We start from the raw sequence: 16,913 nt of genomic DNA, 5'->3' as shown, positions 1-16,913 counted from the left end.
ATTCAGGTTGGACAACAGGAAATTCACTAAATAAAAAAACAAACAAAGGAACAACTATTTCATTCTTGGACAGAGATTTTTTTTAATCCCCCCTCCTTATTTTATTAGTTTTCCAGAATTACTACATCTTTCACAGTTGATTATCTTTGTAATATTATTGTTACTAGATAGAGTGTTGTTCTGTTTCTATTCACTTCATTTATTGTATATTGTATATTGTATCTTGGTCAGCCACTAGCCAATTGATGGGCTTCCCTTCAGTTTCCAAATCTTTACCACTACCAGAAGAGTTGCAATGAGTATTTTTTGTACCTACGTGTCTTTTTCCTTTTTCTTTGATCTCCTTTGGGTATAAACCTAGTAGAGGAGTTGCAGGGTTAAAGGATATTCCTAGCTTTATAATCCTTTTGGGCACAGTTCCAAATCATTCCCTAGAACATTTAGACTAGTTTGCAATTCCAGTAAAAATGCATTACTGTACTTATTTTCCCACATCCTCTACAGCATCTGTCATTTTCCTTTTCTCTCATCTTAGCCCATCTGATGGGTATGAGCTGTTATCTCAGAGTTGTTTTAATTTGCCTTTCTCTAATTATTAGTGATTAAGACTGGTGTGTGTGTGTGTGTGTGTGTGTGTGTGTGTGTGTGTGTGTGTTTCCCCATGACTATTGATATCTTTGATTTCCTCCTCTAAAAACTGCCTAGGCTTGTCTTTGGAAAACAAAAACAAAGCCCATCTTGGGGTTTCTATTCAAGGTCTTTCCAGATGTACATGACTTTGAAGAGCCTTCACATGACTGACATAGATGTTGCAGTCCTTCCTATCAGGATAAGGTTTTGGAATAGGGCATCATTGGAGGTATTGGTCAATTTTTTTAAATTAAAAAATACAGATTTTAGAGTGATTTCTCTAGTTTATTTAGTTTTCTTAAAATTAATGTTCTGATTATTTAAAGGATGAGCAAATAAATATAGAAAATTCAAAAATTTAGGTAGTTGGCCCTATTTCAGTCATGGGGACAGCCATATTTATGATTTTGTTAATCAATCTATAATCTATAAATAAAAATGATTAAGAAAAAATAAAATTCAGAGAATTAGAAAACTACTTTATATACCCTGTAATAAGGGTTAGGGATACAAACCATTAAATAAACAAATCTGTGCCCTAAAGGAGTTTAAATTCTATTGAAGAAAACTACTTGTACATATATCAGGAAGTAGAAAACACATGAAAAGCAGATATAAGGTAATTCCAGCAAAGAGGGGAGGTACTAAAGAAATAAAGACCCAATATATATACATGGCAAACTGAGCTTAGCTTTGAAGGGAGACAAGTATTTTTGAAGATACATCTTAATGCTCAAGCCAGAGAGAAATAGTCAGTGTGAAGACAGAGAAATGAGAGATGGACCTTTAGGTGGGAGTGAAGGATAGAAAGTGAATCATTTCTTGTAATAGGAAACACACTGTATTAAAAGCGGACTATTTTATTATATGATGGAGTTTTCTCTGGCTCCTTCATTTCCCTTTCCTTATCCTTGCCCCCATGTACCTCATTAATTACTTCCCAATATATCCCCTTCCCATCATTCACAAAGATGCCAACCCAATCTGGGCCCTCCACAGTTCTCACTTGGACTATTATAATAGTTTATTACTTGTTCCTGCTGAACATATTTCCCCTTACAATTCATCCTCCATACAACAGCCTTGGTGATCTTCCTAAAAATGAATTTCTGCCCATGTCTCTTAAATAAAATATAAGCTTCTTAGTCTGGCCTTTTTAAAACAAAGAAACACTTATTTTCCATCTCAGAATTGATACTAAGCATTAATTTCAAGTCAGAAGAGTAGTAATGGTGAGGCAAATGGGGTAAAAGGGCTTGCCAAGGGTCACAGACAGAGGAATTGTCTGAGGTTTGATTTGAACCCAGGACCTCCCATATACAGATTTGTCTCTTTATTCACTGAGCCATCTAGCTGCCCCTGATTATGTCTTTAAAGACATTTCATATTACTCCCCTATTCTATTTTCTTGCTGATATAGCCTACCTAGACCTCTATATCTCTTCCTGGATTGTCCCCTGTCTCTATCTCCATTTCTTAGTATCCCTAGATTCTAGCAAGGTTCAACTGAAATGCTAGCCCAATATAAAAACAGTTCATGGTTCTTTAAGTTATTATCTCTCCTTTTGCAAAGATAATGCATTGACTTCTGTTTTACATGATTTCCTTAGGACAATGCAAATTTTAATGACAGGGAATATTATAACCAGTGTCTTTCCTAGTGTTTTGCAAACAGTAGGCATTTAATAGTGATAATTATATTATTAGAAATATTTTCTTTAAGCAAAAACAGTATAAAGGATATTCTCTTGATTGGTTCAAGTGCTCCTCTTTAAGATCATATAGAACCATAACCTCCTTTCTGTGACCTGGATTCACCCAAGTTGGATGCTGGAATCTAGGTTTGAATACTACCTCAGATACTTACTAGACTTTTGACATTGAACTTCTTTTCAACCCCTGTGCTAAAATCTGATCATCTGTAAAGCTAGAAGAAGGGAGAAGCTTGACAACCTCCGAGATTCCTTCAACTCTAAAACCATGATCTTTAAAATTGTATAAAATGGTAGATATATCAACCTTATGTATTCTATTCCCAAGGCTAATACTTTTAATTACTTTAATAAATCCTCTTTTCAGATGGTCCTGAGTCTTTTCATCATCCTTTCATTCCTGTTCACACACAGAGAAGTCAATTTAACTTCAAGAGATTAACTCTGAGAGAAGGTAATCTTAAAGAGGACATTTATTTTACGGTACAGTGCTCACAGAATTGTATATTTGAACTTATCTTCAAAGATATGAGAGAATCTAGATAACGAAACCTGAAAATAGAATATAATTTTTAGCTTTAGTAGTTTCACCATTTTTTCCCTTTAGAGAAAGTATATATGTGCATACAGATTTGTGTGGGGCAACCTCAGTAGATAAATACTCTTCACCAATCATGATATTACAATCTAGAGTCTAAAGGGACCTCAGGAGATCTCTGATTCAACTCCCAGATTTTACAGATGGCTTAACTGAGGTGCAGAAAAGCTTAATGGTTTCCCTAAGGTTATACATCCTTTGGGGGTCATTTCTGAGATCCGAAAGCAGGACCTTTAACTCCAGACCCAGAATGAAGACTGGGCTGTCTGGTAACTTTTCCATCATTTGAAGTCTTTGAGCTGTGAGGAGGAAGCTAAGATTTTAATTATTTAAACATGGCTATATGAATCAAGGTCTTCCTTACATTATTATTGGGCAGCTGGGTAGCTCAGTGGAGTGAGTCAGGCTTAGAGACAGGAGGTCCTAGGTTCAAACCCGGCCTCAGCCACTTCCCAGCTGTGTGACCCTGGGCAAGTCACTTGACCCCCATTGCCCACCCTTACCACTCTTCCACCTATGAGACAATACACCGAAGTACAAGGGTTTAAAAAAAAAGACATTAAAAAAAAAGATTATTATTTTGAATTCTCTACAATCCAGGTAAAAGGTTCAGTAAATCTTATATAAAACAGATTCATTGGTATGTTCATAACCTTATAGTCTCCTTGCAAACTGAAATCCTGAAGACTCTGGAAATAAACACATGTACTTGTGTACACACACATATAAATAAAGAGAGAGGTAATGTGATAAGGGGGAAAAGCACCATCTTTTCTGCTAAATAGATATATCCTTGGATCCAAAACACTGGAATTCTCAAGAAATAAGCTATACCAAGTAGTATTTTTAAAGAATATATATTATACAGAAGGGAGAGAGAAAATGTGGATTATAAAATATCAGAAATTATTTATTGAAAATTGTATTGAATTGTAATCTGAAAAAATAAAAATGATTAAGAAAAAAAGAAATTGTAGAGAATTAGAAGACAAGTTAATGAAATAAAAAACTCTGTCTTCTTAGAAATGTTGTGTTCTCCCACTTCTGTATATCTGTATGTCTAAATTCTAGAAGGGCAGCTCAGTGGATTGAGAGCGAGGCTTAGAGATGAGATGTCCTAGGTTCAAATCTGGCCTCAGACACTTCCCAGGTGTGTGACCCTGGGCAAGTCACTTGACCCCCATTGCCTAGCCCTTACCACTCTTCTGCCTTGGAACCAATACACAGTATTGATTCCAACATGGAAAATAAGGGTTTAAAAATAAATAAAAAAATAAATTCTAGAAGAAAGAGGCACGGTGGGTATAAGCGTTCTGAAACATTACTGATAATAATTTATATAATAATTGATATTAACTTATATTAGAGAAATAGCATAAAAGATATTATCAAGAGCATACATGATTAAAAAGAGGCAGGTTTACAGCATGAGAATGGTGGAATGTTGAAGCAATATACAAGAACAATTAAAATAGCTTCAATAAAAATAACATTCATAGTTTGGGATTATTGAGTTAGATTTTTTATGGTGGGTTTATGAATAGATAAAGAGAATGGTACAATATAATATTGGAAGGAGTGATTGTGGTTTTCACAAGTAGATAAAATACTTTATTAATGAGACCCAAGATTCCTCAAAGTCTTTAAAGCACTAAAAACTAATCAGGAAGTAGTGAAACTTCCAGGAAGAACCTGACTTTGTTTCTCTAAAAAGAATAGAAGAAAATTCCTTCTGTCAAAAGAATTGTAACCCTAGGGAACTAGGAGATAAATTCCAAACTTGCCATTAATATCTCTCCCCTTTCTTTCCTCCCATTCCATTTTGTTAAGAATGATCTTAGATTTAATATTTGCAGGTTGAGAATGCATCCCCAATTCTGCCCTCCCCAATACTTCTTTTGTTCAATTTTCTTTAATTTATTTTACTGAAAAAGCACTGCCCACAAATATTAAATATCCAATACATTGCTCTATTCAAGAAAAGCCTCTTCCATTAGCAGAAGATATGTTTTCCTGTGTGATCACTCAGATAACAAGACTTCTTTGTGTTTTAGTTGGTAACTAGTTTTTAGAAGCAGATCAGAGAACATCTCAATGATTACAATGAGGACATTCATCTTGCATTCATTGAGCAACTAACTCAGCAAACATTTAAGTATTAAATATCAAGAGGCACACCTAATTGTATAGTGAAGGCCAAAAATGAGTACCTTTGAACTCAAGGATCAGGCAATCTGAGGTCTGAGTTGATAGGAATCATAGAGCTCATCTAAAAGAACCCCAAAATATTTCTCATCGTTACACAGTTACATAGAAATTTTGTAGTTTCCCATTTCTGTGTATGTGTATGTCTAAATTCCAGAAGAAAGAATGGTGGGTGTAAGCATTCTGAAACATTACTAATCAGTCCTTGGATAGGAGAAACGGCATAAAAGACATTATCAAAAGCATACAGGCTTAAAAAGAGGTGGGTTTACAGTGTGAGGATATATGATACTACATATTAATATCCCCTACAATAAGAGACAATTGACTGTCACAAAGTAGCCTACTATACCACTGGCACAGCAGTCTTATGTCAGTGCCTCAGTTTCCTTACTTGTAACAAAAGGAATAATAATACCATCTAACTCACTGTTGTTTGTGAGCTTCAAATTAGATAACATCAAGTATTTTGCAAGCCCTAAAATACAATATAAATGGTAGCTATTATATTATTATTATTATTATTATTATTATTACTTTAATACCACTTTTCTTCTTGAAAACTTCCTATATTTCATCTAGTCAGGAAAGTGTGAGCCTTGTTCTGAAATTCGCATAACCATCCATTAGGGAGGCATAAATTGCAGCATCTCATCTTATAGGCTAAAAGCAGTTTGTTGTATATAACGAGTGCTTATAAAGTGTTTTATGGATTGACTTGAAAAGAGTCAAGATGAAGAGGTCAGAGAGATGTTGTTATATAGGAGGACTTAAACAAGAGGATCTAGCAATGTAGTGAGTATAATGTTCAAATGGATTTTGTAAGGGGTTGAGGAGGGGAGAAAATACAAAAAGCAGCTGTGAATAGGTCTAGACTAAATCTACATATTATATACAAATCATCTACTCTAATCATCTCAAGGAAGGTATATATTCACACAAAAAAGATTGAATTTGTATTGCATTGCAGGCATATTTGCTACCTGATATAGGTTTGAGAAATATTCTCTTCCTTGTCCCCACTCCCTATACAAGATCAAGAGTACTGACTAGGAAATTTGAGATTTATTCTTTTCTTGAACTCAAATGATCAAAGTAACTACATTTTAGATACATATTTATATAGATATAACAAGCTAGGAAATATGAAACATGGACAGATTTATTTATTAATACTCATCAAAAGGTATACTCTTTATGTGCTACCTATGTGATGTGGAGCAAATCTAAAATTCACAAACCTCAGCATCTTCATCTGTAAACTGAGGAAACAATATTTATACTTTTCATCTGTTACTGTAGGCATCAACCAAGTTAATATATACATCATATACTCTTGCCCAACCTATTTATGTACAATTTGACCCATTATGTAAGTGAGTTCTCTCTCACTTTCAATCAGAATCATTTGGGGCTCACTTTGGTGGCTCAGTGAATTAAGAGCTAGTTCAAGTCTAGCCTGAGACACATCCTCACTGTGTGACTTTGGGCAAGTCATTTAATTCCAATTTTCTAGCCCTTACTACTCTTCTGCCTTGAAATCAATACAGAGTGCTGATTTTAAGATGGAAGGTAAGGATTAAAAAACAACAACAACAACAACAACAACAACAACAACAAATCTTATCTATACCTGTGACTTCTCCCAATATAATATTTCACTTGGTGAGATCATCAGGTCTGATAGGTTTAACTTAAAGTTCCATACAAATGATTTTCAGATTAATTTGTCCAGCTCTAACCTTTTTGCAGACATCTATTCTCACATCTTCACTTGCTTACTGGGCATCTCAAACTTTTTTGACTCAGCATGTCCAAAATTGAACTCCATTCCCCTGATTAAACTCTCCTCTCTTTTTTAATTATCTTATCCTTGAGACCGATGACAGCATTTCCAAGTTATTCAGTCAAGCTATCTAAGCATTATTCTCAGTCATTCTCTCATGTCCTTGGCTTATATTGAATCTGTTAGCAAGATCTGTTGATATTACCTTCCTAAAATTTTTCACATGGGCATTCATCTCTTCTCTGATGCTACTTACCACCCTTGAGCAGATGTCCCTATCTTAATCTCTGGAATATTGTAATAGCTACTGGTATGACTGCCTGCCTCAGTTTCCCACTCTAGGTCATCCTCTTCTGAGCAGTAAAATTTATCTTCCTAAAGCAGTGGTTCCCAAACTTTTTTGGCCTACCACCCCCTTTCCAGAAAAAAAATATTACTTATCCCCCTGGAAATTAATTTTAAAACTTTTAATAGCAATTAATAGGAAAGATAAATGCACCTGTGGCCATCACGGTTCCCCTGGATCACTGCAGCACCCACCAAGGGATGGTAGCGCCCACTTTGGGAGTCACTGTCCTATAAAGTATATATATATATATATATTTTTATCAACTTCAGTAGCTCCTTCTTTTTTCCAAAATCAAATTGAAATATAAAATCCTATTTGGCTTTTTAAGTCCCTTTATAACTTGACCCCTTCTTTTTTATTTATTTTTAGTTACATGTGAAAATAATTAATTTTTTAAAATTTTATATTTTTATCCTCTTTCTCCTTCTGCTCTCCCTTCATTGAGAAGGCAAGACATTTGATACAGTTTGCATTTGTGCATTGATGCTAAAAGTATTTCCATCTAAGTCATATTGTGGAAGAAAACATAGAATCTCTTCCAAACTCCTCTCCAATTAAAATAAAGTTTAAAAAAAGGATGAATTGATCTGTACTCATACTTGATTAGTTCTTTTTCTGGAGGTGAATAGAATTTTCCTTCTTTCAAAAATCCTTAGCTTCCATTATAGAATCAAAAATCCTTAGCTTCCATTATAGAATCAATATGTGTTGATTCCAAGGCAGAAAAGTGGAAAGGTCTGGGTAATAGGACTTAAGTGAATGGCCCAGGGTCACACAGCTAGGAAGTGTCTGAGGCCAAATTTAACCCAAGATCACCCTTTTTTAGTCCTGGCTTTACTTCATTGAGCCACCTTGCTGTTCCCAGGGATAACATTTCTCATCATGAGTCCTTAGGAATTATCTTATTATTCCAAGGATATCTAAGTCATTCCCAGTTGATCATCATAACCATATTGCTGTTACTGAGTATGATATTCTCCTGGTTCTACTCACTTCACTTTCATGTAACTCCAGATTTTTCTGAAAGCATTTTGCTTGTCATTTTTTAATTATATAATAATATTGTTTCACAATCATATACCACAATTTACTTAGTCATTCCCATACTGATGGGCATCTCCTCATTTTCCAATTCTTTCCTACCACAAAAAGAGCTGCTCTGAATATTTTTGTACCAATAGGTCCTTTATGTATTTTTTACATCTTTGGGATACCAAGTAAGTAGTGGTATTTCTGATCCAATAACTGCATAGCTTTATAGACTTTGTATACAGTCCCAAATTACTCTTCGGAGTGGTTGGGTCATTTTGCAATTCTACCAAAAGTGTATTAGTTCCTAATGTTCTCTTATACTCTCCAACATTTCTCATTTTCCTTTTTTTTAATACTAATCGATTTGATTGGTGTGAGGTGGTATCTCAGATTTGTTTTAATTTCCTTTTTATAATCAATGGTAATGTAGCATTTTTTCACTTGATAATTTTTAATCTGAAAACTGCCTATTCATATCCTTTGACCAGCCAATTGAAGAATGACTGGTATCATTATAAATTTACCTCACTTCTCTATATATTTGAGAAATAAAGGTTTTATAAGAGAAAACTGCTATAAAAATTGTTTCTTGGTTTTCTTCTTTATTTTTAATTTTGACTACATTGCTTTTATTTTTGCAGAAATTTTAATGTAATCTATATGCTTCACAATCTAGGCAGATATATTTAGTATTAACATTACTTCATTGTAAAAGGTACCTTTTTAGCAAAATGTAATTTCTCTGATTTAATTATACCTATTTTTGCTTTTTCTTTGTCTCAGATCATGATCGGTACCCTATTACATTTTCAGTTGAACATAATAGATTCTGCTATCTCTTTTTTACTCTTGGTGAGTACTACTTCAAGTCTGTTTCTTATAAACCACATAATGTAGAAATCTATTTTTCAATGTCTTCTCTGCTTTCTCACTCTGTTTTATGGGTGAGTTAATACCATTCACATTCACAGTTATGTTTGCCAACTCTATATTTCCCTTCATTCTCCTTCCCCTTATTTATCTGTATCTCTTTCCTCTTCTCCAGTGCCTCCTCAATACTGTTTCGCTTCTGACCATTTCCTTCCCCAGTCTACCCTTTCTTCTATAAGTAACCACTATCCTCTTTTAAAAATTTTCTCTCCTACTTCTCTGTAGGATGAGATAGATTTCCATATCTAAGTGTGAACATTATTCTCTCTTTGAGTCAAATTCAATGAGAGTAAGGTTCAATCATTTTCTGCCACCTTGACTCATTTCCCCCTCCACTGTAAAAGCTCTTTCATTACTCTTAGATGAGAAATAATTTAATCTATTCTACTTTGCCTTTTCCTCTTCTCCCAGTACATCTCTCTTTCTCCTCCTAATTGTTGGGACTTTTGGATGTCATCCTCTCATAGACTACTTACATTCATGTTTTCTATGTATACTCCTAACTGTGTGAATGACGATAAAATTCTTAAAAGTTACAAGTATCATCTTTCCAAGTAGTAATGTAAACAGTTTAACCTTAGTGATTTCTCTTCCCAATTTACCTTTTTGTGTTTCTCTTGAGTCTGTATTTTAAAGTTAAATTTTTTATTCTGCTCTAATCTTTTCATCAGTAATGCTTTAAAGTCCTCTGTTTCATTAAATATAATTTTTTTCCTCTTAGGGATTATACTTAGTGTTACTTCCTCTGAAGGATTATACTTAGTTTTACTTGGGTACATAATTTTTGTTATAATTATAGCTATTTTGCCTTCTGGAATATCATATTCCAAGTTCTCTGATCCTTTAATATAGAAACTGCTAAATATTGTATGAGCCTGACTGTCGCTCCATAATATTTGATTTTTTTTTAAATTTCTGGATAATTGCTGTATTTTCTTCTTGATATGGGAGTTCTAGAATTTGGCTATAATATTTAGGGAAGTTTTCATTTTGGGATTTCTTTCAAAAGTTAATTAGCAGATTCTTTTCATTTCTATTTAACTCAGGCAATTTCCTTGATAATTTCTTGAAAGATGGTGTCTAGACTCTTTTATTATGTTTTTTTTTTTTGATAATGGCTTTCAGGTAGTTCAATAATTCTTAAATTAACTCTCATATCTAGTGTACACATTAGTTTTTTTTCCTAATTAGAAAATTCACATTTTATTCTAGCTTTTCATTTTTTTGATTTTGTTGGAATATTTCTTCATGTTTCATAGAGCCATTAGTTTCCATTTGCCCAATTCTAATTTTTAAGCAATTATTTTTTAAGTGAGCATCATACCTCCTTTTCTATTTAACCGATTCTGTTTTTAAAGTGTTTTTTCCTCTATTTTTGAGCCTCTTTACCAAGTTGTTGGTTCTTTTTCATGATTTTTGTATCGCTCTCATTTTTTTCAGTTTTTTATCTTTCTCTTTTATTAGATTGTTAAAATCTGTTATGTGCCTTTCCATGGTCTGAGATCAGTGCACATTCTTCTTTAAGACTTTTCATGTACCTCTTTGATTTCATTGTCTTCCTCCAAGTTTGTATTTTGATTTTCTGAATAATCTTGGAAACTTTCAATGGTCAGACTCTTTTTTTTAGATGATTGGATGACAAAAAATTATTTGCTTATTTTAAATAATTATGAGATACATTCTTAACTATTCACATAATCAAAGGCTATCTTTTAGTTCACCTGACCATAAAGTAAATACATTTTGTTTTTTTCAATTAGAAGTATTCAGGTATGCATGTTTTTTTTTTCATGTTCAAACTTTGAAAGAGTGTTTTATATGGTCAATTTTTGTGAAGTTGCCATGTACCATTTAGAAAAAGGCATATTCTTTTCTATTCCCATTCCCATTCGGTTTTCTCCAGAAATTTGTTGTCTAACTTTTCTATAATTCTACTAATCCTCATAACTTCTTCTTCTTTTATTTTTTTTTTGGTTTGATTTATTTAATTCCAAGAGGGAAAAGTTAATATCCCCTGCTAATATGGTCAGTTTCCTCTTGTAACTAATGTAGTTTTGCAGTTAGGAATTTGGATACTATGATATTTGATGCATATGTTTAATATTGATATTTCATTGTCTATGGCTCCTTTTGTCAATAGTAATTTCCTTCTTTATTTCTTTTGTTTTTTTTAACCCTTAATTTCTGTGTAACGGCTCCTAGGTGAAAAGTGGCAAGGGTGGGCAATGGGGGTTAAGTGACTTGCCCAGGGTCACACAGCTGGGAAGTGTCTGAGGCCGGATTTGAACTTATGACCTCCCATCTCTAGGCCTGACTCTCAATCCACTGAGCTACCCAGCTGCCCTACCCTCCTTTTTTTTAAACAATTTTTCTTCTTTTTCTTTATTTATTTTTTTAGACAATGAGGGTCAAGTGACTTGCCCAGGGTCACACAGCTGGGAAGTGTCTGAGGCCACATTTGAAACTAAGGACTTCCTGTCTCTATGCCTGGCTCCCAATCCACTGAGCTACCCAGCTGCCCCTCAGTATCTCTTTTAATTTGGTCAGTTTTCACTTTTGCACTGTCTGAGATCACAATTGCTATCTCTGCTTTTTTAACTTTAACTGAATTATAGTAAATTTTGCTCTAGTACTTTATCTTTCTTTGTGTTTCTCTTCTTTTAGTGGATTTTTGTGGAATATTGTGGGATTCTGACTTTTAATCCATTCTATTATCTTTTTTGTTTTATCAGTTAGTTCATCCTATTCACATTTATAGTTATGCTTACTATGTACTTCCCTCCATTTTATTTTCATCCTGTTTATCCTTTTCTTCCCTCTCCTTTCAGCCTTTCTGTGTTCTCAAAAAAATTCTTTTTGGCTCCCATTTATCTGCCTCCATCAGTTCCCCCTCCCTTTTGCCTGTGTCCCTTCCCTTTTTGTGTTTCCTGTCTCTTCCTTGCTTCCTTCCTGGGTAACCTAGATTTCTGTATCCCTACTTTGTGCCAATTTTAATAAGAGCAACTTTCAAGCATTGCTCCCCTCCTCCCATCTCATCTTTCTTTCCATTGAATTGAATTTTGGGCAATTGGGGAGATAATTTACCCTGACTTTCTCTCCTTTTATATTTTCTTAGTGTATTATTCTTTCTTATTTCTTATTTTTTTAATATTATTTCATCATATTCAACTTACTTCCTGCTCCTCTTCATTGCCCTAATAGAGATAAAGTTCTTGAGTATCTTTAGTATTTTAAGCATTTTAAGAACTTTAGGTATCATAGCTATCTTAAGCATTTTAGTTATCACCTTCTTACTAATAATGTAATCAATTTAACCTCATTATTTCCCTTACCTTAAATTATTGTATGTATCAAATATCCCTTGTACCGTAAACATCTTGAATATTCTAGTTATACTTTCCTATCTACATAGGATTAGTTTAACTACAGTGATTCCTTTGAGTTTTTCTGTTATTTTTTTTTGTTGTTTTTTAAATTTCTTTAATATTTTATTTTTTAGAAACATTTTCCATGGTTACATGATTCTTGTTTTTACTTTCCCCTTTCCCCTCCCTCTTAATGCCCCCCCAATATCTAACTCGCATTTCCACTGGTTTTAACATGTATGATCAATCAAGACTTATTTACATATTATTGATAGTTACATTGGTGTGGTCCTTTTTTTGCTACTTTTGAGTATCAAATTTGATTGTCAAATTTTATTTTTTAATTCTGGTTATTTAATTAAGAATGTCTGGAATTCCTTTATTTCATTAAATGTTCATTTCTTCTCCTAGGGTATTATGCTCATTTTAATCAATTAGGTGATTTTGGCTGTAGACCTAGATATTTTGCCTTCAAGAATATAATATTTCATGCTTTCAGATCCTATAATGTAGAAACAACTAGGTCTTGTGTAACCCTGATTGTGGTTTCACAATATTTGATTTTTTTCTGGCTGCTTGTATTATTTCCACCTTGGTTTTGCAGTTCTAGAATTTGGTTATAATAATCCTGGATTTTTTAAAGTTGAGATTGCTTTCAGGAGGATATCAATGGATTCTTCCAAACTCTATTTTTACCTCCTATTCAAGATCATCAGGGCAGTTTTCCCTGATAATGTCCAGTTTCTTTTTTCTGAGTGTGACTTTAAGGCAATGTAATGATTCTTAGATTTATCTCTCCTGTATTTTCCAGGCCAGTTGTTTTTCCAGTGAGAGATTTCAAATTTCCCCTATTTTTCCAATTATTTGAAATTTATTTTATTTTTTTTTCCTGCTGTCTCATGAAGTCCTTAGCTTCCATTTGCCCCATTTTATTTTTTAGGAATTCTTTTTCATCTTTGAGTCTTCATACTTCTTTTCTCAAGGATTTATTTTCCTGTTTAAAGCTATTATATTTTCTTTTTGAGGGAACTCTTTTTTTAGTGAGTTCCTTAAACTGTTCATTTTTATATCATTTTCTTTTATAATTTTTATTCTAAGTTTCTTATTTTTTCCATCCTTTTTTGGGGCTCTTCCAGGGGTTCATTTTGGCCTTAACTTCCTTTCACATTTTCCTTGAGTTTTCCCATGTTTTCAATTTCGTATTGCTGTCCTCTTCTGAGTTTTTATTTTGGTTATCTCCCTTGTAGATATATTTTTCTTGCATCAGGCTTTTTGTTCTCACTTTTGCTCATTTTGCAGTTATTTTTCCCTTGATTTTGCCTATATGCTGAAACCTAGTTCTGTCCCTAGAGTGGTGGGAGAACTGTCCTGTGCTTGTACTGTACCTATAATTTGCTAAATTTTTCCAGTCTTGGTTTGAACACTCTGCAGAGGTACCCTATTTGGCTTGCTATTTGGAGATTTGCAGCTATTCAGTTCAACTGGCTCCAGTTGGATTGTGCCCAATCCTGGGAAGGTTGGACCTTGATGAGCTGAGTTTCTCCCACTGCTGTCTGTTCTGTACTGCATTACTTTCTGCTCTTATTCTGCTGAAACTGGACTGAGCTGGCTATGCTCTTTTACCTGCTGCTTGCACTATGTTGTTTCCAAGTTCCATTTAGGCTTGTTCTGTGCTCTCTAATAATCCACCTTTATTCCACCACCTTGTTTCCACCTTGACCTATTCTGTTTTAACCTTTTAACTCCTCTTATACCTTACAAACCCTCCCCCTTTCCATATGAACTCTATGATCTAGTGACATGGGCCTCCTTGATAATCTTTGTACATAATACTCAGGCTTTCCTAGAACTCTCTGCTTCCTTATATCTGTCTCCTAACTTCCTTCAAATCTCATCTTCTACAATGAACCTGCCTCCTCAATCTTGATGCTGTCCTTCTGAGATCTTTTTTTCAATCTATATCTATATATAGATATTCGATAATATATATTAAAATTTCTAACATTAACTTAAAAGAAAATAGTAACACATTATCACCTTCCTTTCCACCCCATTCCCATCCATCAAGAAGGTAAACAATATATCAATTATATATGTGAAGTCAAAATATATTTCTGTTAGTCACATTATAAAATAAAACACACATACAAAATCACAAAAATAGAGAAAGTGAAAAAATATGCTTCATTTTGTACTTAGAGTTTATCAGTAATATCTCTAAAAGATGGATAGTATTTTTCAGCATGAGTCCTTTAGAATTTTCATGGATCATTGTGTAGGGTCAGAGCTAAGTTTTTCACAGTTGATTATCCTTAAAATATTGCTGTTGATATGTATAATGTTATATTGGTTCTGTTAATTTCCCTTTGCATCAGTTCATATAAAACTTCCCAGTTTTTTCCTGAAACCATCTTGTTCATCCTATCTAGTAGTACAATAGTAGCCCATCACAGACATATACTCTAAGTTGTTTAACCAATTCCCAATTGATGGCCTTTCTCTTAATTTCCACTTTTTTGCCACTATAGAAAGAACTGCTATAAATATTTTTATACAAATAGATCCTTTTCCCTTTCCTTTGATCATTTTTGGTTATAGACCTAGAAAAGGTATTTCTGGGTCAAAGAGTATGTGCCATTTTATAGATTTGGGGGAATAGTTCCAAATTACTCTCCAGGATGGTTGGAACTTTACCAACAATGCATTAGTGTCCACTTTTCTATATTCCTGCCTGCATTTTCACTAAAAGTGAGGCAGTACCTCTGAGTTTTTAATCTGCATTTCTTCAATCAATGGAGCAATTAAGTTGCTCAGTGGATAAAGCATTGGGCCAGGAGACCAGAAGACTCGTTTTTGTGAGTTCACTTTCAGCCTTAGATGGTTGCTAACTGTGTGACCCATGACAAGTTTTTCACCTGTAAAATGAACTGGAGAAAGAAATGGCAAAGTATTCTATTATATTTGCTAAGAAAACCCAAAAATGTGGTGATAAAGAGTTATAAATGAATAAAATAGCTAAGTAATCACAATCAATAGTGATTATTGATATGACTATTGATATCTTTGATTTATTTTTCTGAAGTTCATGTCTTTTAACCATTTATCAAATGGATAATGGTTCTTATTTTTTTTTTTATAAATTTGACTCAATTCTCTATGTATCTGAAGAACAAGTTCTTTATTAGGGAAACTTGGTATAAAATCCCCCTCTCACCAAATTCCTATTTGCCTTCAAGTTTTGGTTGTATTTTTTTTTTTTTTGCAAAAAGGTTGTAATTTCACATAATCATAATTATCCATTTGCTGCCTATGATTCTATCTCTTGCTTAGCCATAAATTATTACCTTATCCATACATCTGATTGGTATATTTCTTCATGATCATCTATTTACATATTTACATTTTATTTCTAAATTATTTATCCATTTTGATCTTATCTTGTTATATACTATGAGATATTGATTTATGCCTAGCTTCTAGCAAAATTCTTTCCAGTTTTCTCAGATTTTCACTAAATGGTAAGTTCTTGCCCTCAAATTTTGATTCTTACAGTAATGATTTACTACTCTGTACTATATGCCTAATATATTCCAATGATCCAACAAAGGATTTTTTAACAACACCAAATTGTTAAAGGATTTCTTTGTTTGAATATTGTCTAAAATGAATACTACTATGTCTAAAATTAATACTGCCATGTCACCTTCCTTCACATTTTTATTTATTCCCTTGATATTCTTGACTGTATGTTCGTCCAGTTGAATTTTATTATTTTTCTCTAAATCTATAAAATAAATCTTTGGTAGTTGAATTAGTATGACACTGAATAGCTAACTTCATTTAGGTAGAATTGTCATTTTTATTATATTGGCTCAGCCAACTCATAGCTAATCAATATTTCTTCAAATGTTGAGATCTGTCTGTATAAAAATGTTTTGTATTTGTTAATATAATCCCTAGTTTTGTCTTGGCACATATACTCACCAGCCTTTTATATAATTTGAAGTTATTTTAAATGGAATTTCTCTTACTATATCTTTCTACTTTTGTTGGTAGTATATAAAAATGCTGATTACTTTTTGGGGCTTATTTTTTTATCCTGAAACTTGGCTAAAATTGTTCATTGTTTTAACTTTTTAATTGATCCTCTGAGAGTTTTAATTTACTCTGTATACAGTCTGGTTTTTGCATGTTATCTTTCCTATAACACCATATATAAAAGTTCCTGAAGAGTAAAGATAGTCTTTTGCCTTTGTTTGAATCTCCAAAGCTTAATACAGGTGTCTGCTATATGCAAGCTACTAAT

The 16,913-nt window shown here is 33.3% G+C and overlaps 1 protein-coding gene across 1 annotated transcript in view; it reads right to left on the bottom strand.

Annotated features, from left to right (window-relative positions):
• ANO3 (anoctamin 3) overlaps nt 1-16,913 on the bottom strand; it is a 575,082-nt gene that overhangs the window by 236,349 nt on the left and 321,820 nt on the right. The window lies entirely within an intron of this gene.

This window comes from Gracilinanus agilis, chromosome 6, assembly GCF_016433145.1.
Source record: "Gracilinanus agilis isolate LMUSP501 chromosome 6, AgileGrace, whole genome shotgun sequence".
NCBI classification, from domain to species: Eukaryota; Metazoa; Chordata; class Mammalia; order Didelphimorphia; family Didelphidae; genus Gracilinanus; species Gracilinanus agilis.
This window is presented reverse-complemented; position numbering and strand designations above follow the sequence as displayed.